This window comes from Sus scrofa, chromosome 10 (assembly GCF_054392235.1).
Source record: "Sus scrofa isolate SSC_HxYL_T2T_F1_AM1 chromosome 10, Sscrofa_HxYL_maternal_Yorkshire_Landrace_v2.0, whole genome shotgun sequence".
NCBI lineage: Eukaryota > Metazoa > Chordata > Mammalia > Artiodactyla > Suidae > Sus > Sus scrofa.
The window spans coordinates 78,196,515-78,209,839 of NC_139392.1; the positions used below are offsets into that span (position 1 = coordinate 78,196,515).

Below are 13,325 nucleotides of genomic sequence, written 5' to 3' on the forward strand. Positions count from 1 at the left end.
CATCCTGCACTACCTGAGATTCAGTTAAGTGTGGATTCAGAGAAAGATGAAGTATATGTACTACCACATGAGGAGTTGGCTATGCCTGTCCTCTTCCATCTGAAAAGCATTACATCTTGTCAAGTTGTAACAGGAGAAGCCTTCATTTAAATAGTTACCCTATGATGATACATTTCAAAGCATATCTTCATTCAACTGATGTGAACATTCACTGGGGACATGTGTCATTTGCAATTTTTCCCTTAATACAACTGATTGTGACCAAGTAACAAAGAGTTATTGCTTTAGGATATCTGGCATGTGAAAAAGGCCTCTGTGCAAAGAAGGAGGTTCAAGGATGTCATTAAAATGGTACCTTACCTGGGCGACACACGTGTCCATTGAGTAAAATAATTTTTCCTCCACCTAAACATAGTTGGCCATCTACAGTTCCTGGAGCACAAATGTCTCAGGGGAGAATGAACCAATTATGCCTCTGAAGAGTAGCTGGATATTTATTCTGATACAGCTTCTGCAGGACAACCAGCAACCTCATTTGAAGTAAATTCCTTAGTCTATTCCAATAAGAATAATTGTGTTGGAACTGTGCTCCCTGCTCTAAAGAGGGCAAATCCATTTACTGCTGCAGAAAAGTCTCTGGGATGGATCTAACCTATTTGCTTTTGTGGGTTTTGATGCCGCTGAGTAAGCCCATGATATTTCAAGTTGGTGCTGGTTTAGACACAGTCGAGAGAGCTCTGTGGAGTGTATGTTTGTTTGTTTGTTTTTCAACAACTCAATCATGGCTGCAAAAACATGATCAGCATCAGAGATGTGGAGTGGTAGCTTGTCTTGACAGCAGTAAACTAATGAACATCCATCATTAGATTGTTCGAACATCTTTCACAAGAGAATATCTGACTTTAAAAGGAATTGCAGTAAAGTCTTCAGCATTTCTGTAGCATTCATCTGGGGCAATTGGTGGTGTTTACCTGTAGTTCAAATGCAAAAAGAAAAGAAAAATCACATGAATGTTTCATGCCAGGCTGCTTCTGGAACAAAATTAATAATGGCTGCAATTTGCAGAATGGTTCTCTCATGTTGCAGAGGCTAAATCTGACTGATTTAATTCCCTTTCCAGTGAAGGCTTAAAATACTGCAGAAGAAACAGACTGAAAACTGTGAACATGGCACAACAACGCCATTCTCTGCTGACCAATAGCCTTCAGAGAATGCCCACCAATATTATTCTTAGCTCTATGATGTGTTTGGTTTCTCCAGTAAACCAAACACTGTTTTCCCAGATTCATCCATTTTCATTTTAGGTGGATTCTAATTGGCTCCCACTGAGGCTTGGCAGCCACCAAACTGATCATATGCCAGTTTAATTGACTCTAGGGATATTTAACAAATTGTTCACTATTTCACTGTGCACTGAAGGGTAGCTATAACTATTCTTTTTTCCTGTCACAACCATTGTGGCCACTATGACAGCCCTGCACATGATTTATTTTGTGACATAATTTTCTATGGAGGGAAAAATAATGTTTCACCATCTCCATCTCCTCTACCACTGAAATTATGATTAAGATCAAAGGTAGACTCTTGCTTATACATGAAAAATAATGATTGCTAGCCTGTCAATTTGTGGAGCAAATTGTGACTTAATTCCATATGACACTGGACATCTACAAAGATACATCACAGTGAAACCACTGTGTGATCATTCATTCCATCCTTCCAAAATGAACACTGAATGAGCTTTAAAAAAATGTAATAGACCTATTCATCAGATGTTTAAGGAGTGAGTTTTAAATAAAACAGGATCAGAGAAAACATCTTTGAAACATTTGAATCCAAGCTTTTGATTCTTTAAAAACAAACCCATTAGAGAAAAAAAAAAATTGCACTTGACGATATTGTTCATAGAGGATGAAGACTTAACTTCCTGGTGATAATTTGTAACGCAGTAAAAGGAAAATATGCAAATTTTCAGGAAGCATTCAACCTAAGAGGCTTTTCTTGTTTAGAAGAGTTTAGTTGCTTTGACCCCTTCCATTCAATGAGTTAACTCTGGGGTCGGCAGACATCCCACATTATGGGGTGAGCTGCGAGTTATAGCTTGAATTTGGGCAAATGTGCAAACTGGAGGGACAGATGGGGGAGCAGCATGCAAAGATCACGAGAGGCCCCTCTTAAATGAGAATCTGCTATAATCAGAGGCAGGAAGATAATTCTTCCACTGACCTATGGGGCACAAAGAACATCATGGCCATTACATCATAAATGAGCCCAGAGGCCAAATGGCAGAAGATGCAGGGAGCTATTATAAATTTTATAACCTGATCTCCTCTCCTCAAATGAGAGTTTAGTATTATAAAGCTACATTTTCATGCAATGAGCACAAAGGGGCCCTTCCCCAAACTTCCGGGAACTCTTCATTCATTTCTTCACTTTTCCTTCTTTTGCCAGCCCTTTTCTCCATCTGCTTTCCAAGCCTGCACCACAGTTCTACTCTTCCTTGTGCTCACCGCACTGGAGACCCACTCATCAGATGTCAGACAGGGCATCTGATGAGCGGCTCAAACTCATCAATTTTGGAGCCTGCGGCTCTAACAACCTGAGTTAGGGCAGTGGAATAGTCCCCAGGGCGTTACCACCAGCTATAAGGAGAATAGTTTACTGGGTGCCTAAGTACTGTTTTAGGTGCTTATGATGTATTAGGGAACAATGCATCCTAAGGAGTTCAACTCCAGGCCAAAATCCTATGAGGAATCTTTCAGGCCTCACCATGGCCAATTACAAGGCTTTGCCTGGCTGGTATTATGGGGGAAAGCGGTCTTCCGTACCCCAGAGTTGGTGCATGGTCTGTGCTCAGCATCCTCTGCAGGAAGTGGCATTCAAGGACTTGAGATCCCTCGGCTGGCCAGGCTCCTATGCTCACCTGTCCTCCTAGCCTTAGTGCCTCCAACTGGGTGCATCTTTACTTGGGAGAGGGCCGCTCAGCTGAGAAAGTGGTTCAGATACCTCTGCCAAAACCTCCTTATGGGAGGCAGCTCTTGGAGATATCTTTTTCCACTCTGAATCAGCATTAAGTACCATCTCTCTTCTAGTCCTTATCCTTTTCCTACCCACCCCATCCCCACTTTCCATAAAACAGGAGCCTGTCATTCAGGGAACCCTCAGCAGTTTGCTGATCCACCTGATTCTCACCTGGTGCCATTCCTGGGGGGCGTGGGGACAGAAAAGTGGGGAAGCCAGCACCTAGTCTGTCTTTGTGGCCTCTTGCCAACACTATTATGGTAAGTGAATAAAAGCTTAATTGTTTGGCTCGTTGTCCTAAATAGCCGCCTTGACACAGGGCAGCTTTCTAACCAGTCCCTGCCCTTGTGAAGCATACACTCATGATTACTCTCTGATTTGGGCTAAAAATTAAAGGCCTTTCAAAAGTAAATTAGAAGATAGAACATTAATTCATTATCAATAACAATCCAAATATTAATTTCAAAACTAGTACTTAGGGAAGTACAAAACACCACATGCTGTCCAAATTTGTAAGTTTTGGGTAAACATTTCCTGAAAGGTCTTAGTGGCTGTCTTAGTCATCTTCAGCAGCTATAACAAAATACCATAAACAACAGACATTTATTTCTTACAGTTCTGGAGGCTGGGAAACCATGATCAAGGTACCAGCAGGTTCAGCTCCCAGCAAGGGCCTGCTTCCCGCATTGTTGATGGCCAGCTTCTTGCTGTGTCCTCACAGGCACAGAGAGCAAGCTCTGGTTTCTTTCTCTTCTTATAAGGACACTTATCCCACCGTGAGAGACCCCACACACATGACCTCGTCCAAACCTAATTGCCTCTCAAAAACCCACCCCCAATACTATCACATTTGAGGGTTAGGGCTTCAGTGGTTGAATTTGGGGTAAACACAAACCTACCCCCACTGCAGACACCAGCTGCAAGTTCGGAGGTCCCCAGGGTCACCTTGCCTTCAGACTATCCGGCCACAAATTTGGGGGTTTCCCATGAATATCCTCAGGTTTGATCACTTGCTAGAGCAATTCAAAGAACTCAGGCAAGCAGGAGTTCCTACTGTGGCGCAGCAGAAATGAATCCAACTAGGAACAATGAGGTTGCAGGTTTGATCCCTGGCCTCCATCAGAGGGTTAAGGATCTGGGGTTGCTGTGAGCTGTGGTGTAGTTTGCAGACATGGCTTGGATCTGGTGTTGCTGTGGCTGTGGCGTAGGCCAGCGGCTACAGCTCCGATTGGACCCCTAGCCTGGGAACCTCCATATGCCACAAGTGTGGCTATAAAAGGCAAAACAAAACAAAACAAAACAAAATCCTCAGGCAAGCATTATACTTACAATTGTGGTTTTATTATAGCAAGAGGATGCAAATTAGAACCAGAGATGCACAGGGTTAAGTCGGGGAGGGTCCCAAGTATAAAGCTTCCATCGTCCTCAGGGACACATTACCCTCTCAGCATTGAAATGCAACCATCATCAAAGAGTACTGCCAACCAGGAAAGCTCACCCAAGCTTTGTGCCCAGAGTTTGTATTGGAGTTTCATTACAAAGGCACAAATGTATCATCGCCAACATGGTTAGACTCAATTTCCAATACTGTCTCTCCCGATTCTGGACTGATATACATGGCTCAGGTCCAACTCCCTAATCATATCATTGGTCTCTCTGATGCAGCCAAAAATAAAATAGTGGTAAAATAGCAAAACTTGCAAATTATTTAATTTTTGGGGGCCACACCTGTGGCATGTGGCCAGGGATTGAAACCACACCACAGCTACCGCATTGACAATGCTGGAACCTTAACCTGCTCTGCCACAAGGGAACACCTGCAAATTATTTAATTTTTAAATAAATTATCAGTTCACATTATCCATATTGCAACAGACTCGGATTCCCATGCATTCTGATCAGATTTACTTTTCTTTTACTTTTCTTGCTTTTTTTTTTTTTTAAGGGCCAAGCCTATGGCATATGGAAGTTCCCAGTAACTGCCAGCCTACACCACAGTCACAGCAACACCAGATTTGAGCCACATCTGCAGCCTGCACCACAACTTGGGCAACACTGGATCCTTAACCACTGAGTGAGGCCAGGGATCGAACCTTCGTCCTCATGGATACTAGTCAAGTTCTTAACCCACTGAGCCACAATGGGAACTTGCCTAATCAGATTTCCTAAGTGAGAGAGAAGGGCACAATACCACAGGCAGAGAGCTGGGACTGAGTAAAAGCCATGGTTGAGCTTCCCCATGCCTCAGCCCTCAGGGTGCTTTCTTTATATAAACATCATCTGTCACAGGTGGCAGCTCAGATGGAGAGCCAAAAGGAACCAGTCAGGTAGAGGAAACAAATATGTACCTACTTACAGTCTGGACATCAAATCCTCTTTTCTGAAGTGCCATTATCGCAGACTACCTCTCCTATTTGTTTTTCCTGTGTTTCTGCAAAGACAGGACTGGGGACACATGTGTGAAGCCTGGAAGCAGAGGGAAATATTTAAAATTGGTTTTCAGTAATCTAATGATCCTCATGCTTTTTGATAATTCTGAGCCAAGCATTGCTATTGTCACTGAACCATGTCTGAAATGGATCTACTGTTAAATCTTTCTAGTTGGGATAGTTTTATTTCTTAAATGGAGTGAAAAATACCTGACAAGTACACATAATTGCTTAACATTCAAAAAATTCTTACCAGAAGCAGCATAGGGCATGCATGAAATCTGCCTTGCTAGCCTGGGAACTTCCATGTGCCACGGGCACAGCCAAAAAAAAGCTAAAAAAGGTATCCACCTCATGGGGCTGAAATAAATATTAAGATAATACCTGGCACAAAGTAAACAGTCAATAAAAGTTAACTTAAAAAAAAAAAATCCTGGAGTTCCCATCGTGGTGCAGCGGAAACGAATCTGACTAGGAAAAATGAGGTTGCAGGTTTGATCCCTGTCCTTGCTCAGTGGGTTAAGGATCCGGCGTTTCTGTGAGTTGGGGTGTAGGCTGCAGATGCGGCTTGGATCTGGCGTTGCTGTGGCTCTGGCATAGGCTGGTGGCTACAGCTCTGACTGGACCCCTAGCCTGGGAACCTCTACGTGCCGCAGCTGTAGCCCTGAATAGACCAAAAAAAAAAAAAAAAAAAATCTGCCTCAACTTTCCACAAACATCATCATGCACAAAGGTTTTGGAGTTAATACATAAGCACTATAAGCTTCAAGTGGCAGGTCTCTGAAATATGTCTCTTTATTCAATAAAAATAAGCCTTTCCAAGTCTTCTGGCCCAGTTTTAGAACATTCTCCACTCAGCCTTTAAAGGTCCTGTTACATATAATTTTATTGAGATTTCCCAAGAGATAGCCATATTTTACTAGATGTCTCAGATTCCCTCAGATATGATCTGCCTCTCTGCTAATTCTGCTACTGCTAAGGGCCAACCAAGCATTTATTCTAGACAGGCCAGGCCCTCCCCAAAGTTTCTGGCTTCTCCCAGAATGTCTAGAATTGCTGGAAGCCCCACACCGCAGAAGCTGGAAATGTGGAAGATTAACTACCCACCAGGTTCTGTGCTTTCAAGAACTGGTCCAAGAAAAAGGTGTGGAAGAAGAGTAGGTGGCAATCTGGATTCTAAGCTCATGCCCCAAGGCGAGCCACAGGGAGTTTCTCTTGAGATTTGGAAGATGGAAGAAAGGCTGTTTTGTAGCTGACACAGGTCGCTAATTGGGTGAAGTACTGCACTGACCCGAGGCAGCGTCAGGGTCTGCAGTTGTCCTACGTTCTTGATTTGCCTGCAGTTCTTCTGACTCCTGGGTCACATATACGAGATTAGCTTGAGGACACAAAGCCCCAGCTTCTGCAGGACCACCCTCTTCACAGAGGTCAGAGGCCACAAGAACAGATGTGGGCTCCAGTCCATCCTCAGCGCCTTCCAGCCTGCTCAAGACCCTCATTTCCAGACCACCTGCCCTGTGGACTTTAGGCTCCAGCAGCAGAGAGGGAGACAGATTTACACAGACTCTTGAACCCCACAATTGCAAAAGATAAGTTCACATGTATAGTTCCCGACTGGTTCTGCCTCTCTGGTTAAGGGCAACTGACACATCTGGGGTAACGCATAATAATGGAAAACTGCAAATGGGAAGGCAGGCACATGAATCCCTCCATTTTCCTCTTTCCCAGAGATTCCTCCAAGGCGTGGAGCTTACTGCAGCCCATCCAGGGAAATCTGAGTGGACTTCCTATGTGCCAACTGGAATACACCTCTGAGTGACCTCCTGAGACTCTTCCTGCTCATTAAAAAATGGTAGCAGGAGTTTCCGTCGTGGCACAGTGGTTAACGAATCCAACTAGGAACCATGAGATTGTGGGTTCAGTCCCTGGCCTTGCTCAGTGGGTTAACGATCCGGCATTGCCGTGAGCTGTGGTGTAGGTTGCAGACGCGGCTCGGATCCCGCGTTGCTGTGGCTCTGGCGTAGGCTGGTGGCTACAGCTCCGATTCGACCCCTAGCCTGGGAACCTCCATATGCTGCGGGAGCAGCCCAAGAAATAGCAAAAAGACAAAAAAAAAAAAAGTTCCAAATGTCTAATCTCATAGTTGGCTCCATTGGCAACCAGCCCCCATTCTTAGGTGCTTTCCAAAGATCAGTTCATTAACATAAAAAAAAAATGGTAGCAATGGTTGGAAGCATGGGTAGAGTCCAGGTTCCTGAACAGGTCTGATAAGATCCTTTATAATCTGGTTCCTGCTGGGCATCATTCTGCTTTGATACTCGTGTTCCTTTTCTTCCTTTTTCCTCATCCTTGCTATCCTGGTTTGAACATACTATATAAAGCATGAACATTTCTTTTTTTCTAAAACCATACCCATAGCATGCAAAAGTTCCTAGGCCAGGGGTTGAACCTGCACCACGGCAGTGACAATGCCAGATCCTTAACCCACTGAGCCACAAAGGACCTCTGGGTGAATATTTCTTTAATCCTTGCCTTAGAACATTTTCCAGAGAAACCCATAATAGAAAATCAAAGTAGGAAAATGAGCCTAGAAGGCAGAGAGAATGTGAGGCTTGACTTGCCCATTATTCTAAACCACCTCCTTCTACCCCCTTCAGCTTTTCTTCTAGCTGAAATTCAGAACTGGTCTCTGGATGGTCTCTATATTTTCCATAAGCTTCAAAAACTAAACTTTGGTACTATACGCTGATGATGATGATGATTCTGAAGATCTTATCTCATTCTGACATTTCTCTTGGGCTACAGATTTATGTAGCCAGACTCACATACCCTTCAAACTCATCCCATTCTGGCCCGAACTCTTCATCTCCCCACAGCTGACCTTCCCTTGCTATCCCCTGGCTCAACTAAACCTGGAGTCCCTCCTGACCCCTCATCGCCCCCATCTTTCACACTCAGCTTGGCATCAAGTCTTATCTATTCTCCCCCATCACTCTAACTCAAAACACTATTTTCTCCATTTTCATGCCACGCCCCTGATTAACCCTATTAGCCCACCATGCATTCTCGCCTGCAAAAATGTCATGGCCTTCTAATCGGCCTCACTTTTTCTAATCTTTCTCCCTGCAAATCCCTTCTCCAAAGTACAGCAAGAGTGGCTTTCTGAACAGCAAACCTAGTCATCCTTCTCTTGCTTAACACCCTCCAGAGTCTCTCCCATTGTTTTTAGGAAAGAGTCCCATCTCCATAACAGGTCTACTAAGATCCTTTAGGCTGAAATCACCAGCCATTATCATCGTCACCTAATACCTTAGCCCTAAGGGCAGTATTTCAGTGCCTTACAGGTAGCTTTCTTACCTTCCCTCCTCAGGGCTATCACACAGGAAGTTCCCTTTACCAAGAATACTTTTCTCATCTCTGCCTTTCCCAGCCCCATCATTCAGGTTTGAAATTTGTCATCACTTTCTCCCCAAAGCCCTCTTGAGCCTCCTAGACTAGGGGTGATGTGATCTACAGTTCCTTGCTCTTTTCTATAACTTTTCACACATTACTCTGATCACATGCTTAATTGTCATTTCCCCCACCAGGCTGTGTAACTTGTTTGTCTTGCTTACTGCTGTAGGCCTCATGCAAGGCATGGGGCTGGGTACATAGGAAACACTTCATAAATATTTGATGGATGAATGGCCATCATTTTAAAGAGACCGAATGGCTCCCAGACAGGGCTGATTTTGCCATGATATGATTAAATGTATTGACCTGTCTAAATTAAGAATGTATCAATCACTCAAAGGAGCTAGTCAGTTAGGAAACAGAGAATAAGGTGAGTCACTGAGGTAGAGGCTAAAGTGCCTATCCAAGCACATCTAGGGATAAAGGAGTCTTAGCTAATGGACATCAAATATCACAGTCCCATAAGCAAGAACATCCCTTTTATGAAATGGATACATCCAACTCTTTTGGCCGGATGTTATTGACTTCCCACTTTTTTAATTCCACACTCATGTAGCAATTTTATAATTATCATTTGGCTTCCCATGTATGTCTGTTTACAGAGAGAATGACAGGCAGAGTCTGAGAATCTCAGGTCTCTGAGACAGTGATTTCTCACTGTGAATTAAAGAATTGGCTTTGGATTGTGGTGTGCACTGATCACGCACTGACTGGGACAGAGTCCTATCCACTCCTTGCTCTGTGGACATTTCAGTGGCTCTCACTTCACCTCTCAAGTTCCCTGGACAATAGTTGCAGGAGCAAGTCCCAAGAAGCCCACAGCAGAGGGTGGGAGGAGTTAGACCAGGGGCAGGGGTCATGCCCTGTAACTGTCAGCAGTTTTCAGCCCTCAGTGGGTTCCCAGCTAGTTCAGGATTCTTTGCCAAGGAAACACAATATACAAGCAGGCAGTTTTTGTAACATTTGGTTCATGGAGTGACTTATGTTAATATTTTCCTCACCAACCAGAGTATTTTCTACAGAAAAAAAAATGAAAGATTTTGCAAAGCAATTGGTTTTAAAGAGATCACATGAAGGTTATTAGAAATACAGGCTCTTGGATCTGACACTCCAGAGCATGGTTTTAGGTACATTTAAAATCACAGAAATGGGCGTTCCTGTCGTGGCACAGTGGTTAACAAATCCGACTAGGAACCATGAAGTTGCGGGTTCGATCCCTGGCCTTGCTCAGTGGGTTGATGATCCAGCGTTGCAGTGAGCTGTGGTGTAGGTTGCAGATGTGGCTCGGATCCTGTGTTGCTGTGGCTCTGGTGTAGGCCGGCAGCTACAGCTCCGATTCAACCCCTAGCCTGGGAACCTCCATGTGCCGCAGGAGCAGCCCTAGAAAAGACAAAAAGACGAAAAAAAATATATATAAAATAAAAAATAAAAAAAATAAAAAATAAAAAAATCACAGAACTGGGGATTCACATTAAAAGAAAACAGATGATTGAGTTCCTGCAGTGGCTCAGTGGGTTAAGAATCGGACTGCAGTGGCTCAGGCACTGAGGAGGCAAGGCTTTGAGCCTTGGCCTTGTGCAGTGAGTTAAAGGATCTGGCATTGCCACACCTGCCACTAGGTCACAGCTGCAAAGAAAGAGCAAGCAAATGATCTTCCCTGTTGTGGGGGTGGGGGGAAAGCAGCAGAAAACCCCAAGAACACTTATTCTCATAATCACTCTGTATGAGGAGATGGTTTGACAAGTAAAATACAGTTTGTTAGATCTCCACGTAGTTTCAATATATATTTCTATATATATTCAATTTTCACAAAATGAATGCGATTAACTGCATCAATTTAGTAAAAGGACTGATGCAAGTAAGCCAGGTACAAAATTGTACAATTGATGCAGGAACCATGTACCAATGGATTCATTATCCCTCACATACACTCTCCAGCAGCACATTAAAATGTCAGCAATTAATGCTCTGTTTCCTATAGGAAGGTACAACTCCTCATTTAGAGTTTCGTCCTTTAAAACCAAAAAGGACATGGAATAATTGGAAACAGTCTTGAAATTGTGCTATTTATGAATTTTTCTGAGAGTGGGTGTTGGTCTATGGCCTTATTTCTGTTCTTGTATCAGAGAAGGGGGTCCAGTTAAATTAATGCACAATACAAGCATGTTTAACATTAGATCATTCCTTTCATTTCTCTGGTGACTTGAGCAAAACATGAATTTCCTTTAATGAAAGTATGCACGCGGAATGCTAATGAAAATTTTGCTAATATTACAACACCTTTGAAAACAAATCTAATCATACTCTTAAGAGAAAAAAGGAGAAAGAAAAGAAAACATTTTAACCTAATCAAAAGAAAAAGTTAAAGTGACTTTCTTTAGTCTCTTGATATTTGGCACCCTGAAAATTACAGCTTAGCATTTCAAGAAGAGAAGGCAAAGGCATGAAGATGTTTTACTTGTTAATAAAAATGGAGGTAAAAGTTACTGTTATAGGAAATCTGAGAAAGCAAACAAAATGCATCAGCATTCAGTCAATATATGAGTAGTGGGATAGATGCTCATACTTTTTAATGGAGGAGGAGGTGAACACAAAGTTGCAACTCTGATTATTCATTTTTCACCTTTTGTAATTATTTTTTAACCACCTGATTCTCAATCTTCATTAAATCTTTAGAAGAGATGTGAGGTCACTGGCTGCTCTTTCCTGTAGTATGCTAGGCACGGTTACAGAACCATTCTCTGTCAAACACATCCGCACCCCCTGCCTACTCTGTCACCTGAATACAGAATGAATGGCACCCATGAAAGATTTGTAGGATGGATGTTAGTGATAGAAAGAACTATATTATCCAACACTCATTTTGAAGCTTAAAATAAAAAACAAAATGAACCAACAACAAAAAAACAGAAGACCAGAGAGAGAATTCAGGATTCCCCATTGGTATGCAGGTACTTAGTGGCTGAGCTGGGATGGAAGCTCTCAGGTCCTCACTCCTACATCCCAAGCTTCCTCCAACACACATGTTTCCATCCTCCCTCATGGAAATGACACTCACCAGTGATCGCTGGACTTGAAGAGGCTGCGGCTGCTCATCAGATGTGATTTGAGGCCAATCCAGACAACCTTGGAAGACCAGCTTCCCAACTTTTCAGACAAGGGGTTGAACTTGATGTCTCTAGCTTCACTTTGATGTTTTTCTTTTTCATGGCCTATCTTGGTATGGTCTTTGCAGGCAGCGGCTTGATGTGCCATCTCATTTCCCAGCCCAAGGATTGACCTTGGGCCATAGGGGTGAAAGCACTGAGTCCTAACCACTAGACCACCAGGGAACTCCCTTCACTTTTACTTCTACATTAACCTTAAGCTGTAGTAATCCTCCATTTGAGAACAGGCCTCCATTTCTTCTCTTCTCTTTGTTATCTCTGAAACGAAAGTAAATTGGATTTATATCATAAAGGAAGCTTCTGGTCAATAGAGTTACAGAAGAACCATTTTTGCCACTATTCTTCACCAATGACTTTCTCCTTGGGTGGCCCCTGCCACACCTGGAAAACTTTGTTTTCAGACTGTGCATCTGAAGAGTCTGGGATGAGGCTGGGACAGACTCTTCTACCAGGAAGCCCTTCCCGGGAGGTCCACCTGGAATGCTCCATTCTGGGCTAAGGTAAGGCCCCTGGACTGTACAGGTACCCTGAGTTCACTGTGGAGCAGACTCAAAGTGACAAGAAAACCCTTGCATGTCAACCCTTGAATTTATGAAGGTGACTTAGGACAACCAATCTAAAGTCACCTTCATCCAAACTGAAATCTCCAGAGCTAACCATGCTGGGGCCAATGAAGAGACTTTCGAAGATAGGTATATGTTTTGAGACTCCCTCAAGGGGCTCTCCAAAGGGCCTGAAAATATCTCATTGGGAGAGGAAAGGAAGGAGCATAGAGGTTTTTTGTTTTCGTTTTTGTTTTAATTATACAGCTCAGAAGAGTAACTCTCAGACAAGAAATATCATCGCATGATTTCTGTGCTGGGCTAAATTTTGCCCCCTCTTCCTTCATCTGTTGAGGTCCTTACATCCAGGACCTCAGAATGTGACTGTATTTGGAGAGAGTGGGTCTTTAAAACATAATTAAGTTAAATGAGTTCACTAGAGAGATCCTCAGGCAATATGGCTTGGTGTCCTTATAAAAAGAAGATATTTGGACAAAATCACAGAGGCAAGACCATGTGAAGACATAGGCGACAGCCACCTGCACACAAAAGAGAGAGATCACAGCCTGAAACCAACCCTGAATGAAAACTTGATCTTGGATGTCCAGCATCCAGGACTGCAAGAAAACTAATTTCTGTTGTTCAAGCCACCCAATTTATGGTAGCCATCATATACTCATGCAGTTTTTTTTTATAATAATCTTCTTTATTAT

The 13,325-nt window shown here is 43.1% G+C and overlaps 1 non-coding gene across 4 annotated transcripts in view; it reads right to left on the reverse strand.

Annotated features, from left to right (window-relative positions):
• LOC100738624 (uncharacterized) overlaps window positions 1–13,325 on the reverse strand; it is a 116,255-nt gene that overhangs the window by 18,668 nt on the left and 84,262 nt on the right. For 3 of the 4 annotated variants that reach the window (XR_014818028.1, XR_014818029.1, XR_014818030.1), the window contains 2 exons: window positions 11,962–12,328; window positions 361–971 (listed from right to left, as the gene is read on the reverse strand). This is a non-coding gene — a transcript (uncharacterized LOC100738624). Of the gene's footprint in view, window positions 1–360; window positions 972–5,377; window positions 5,488–11,961; window positions 12,329–13,325 lie in introns of all 4 variants that reach the window. The other variant, XR_014818027.1, reaches the window with a different exon arrangement.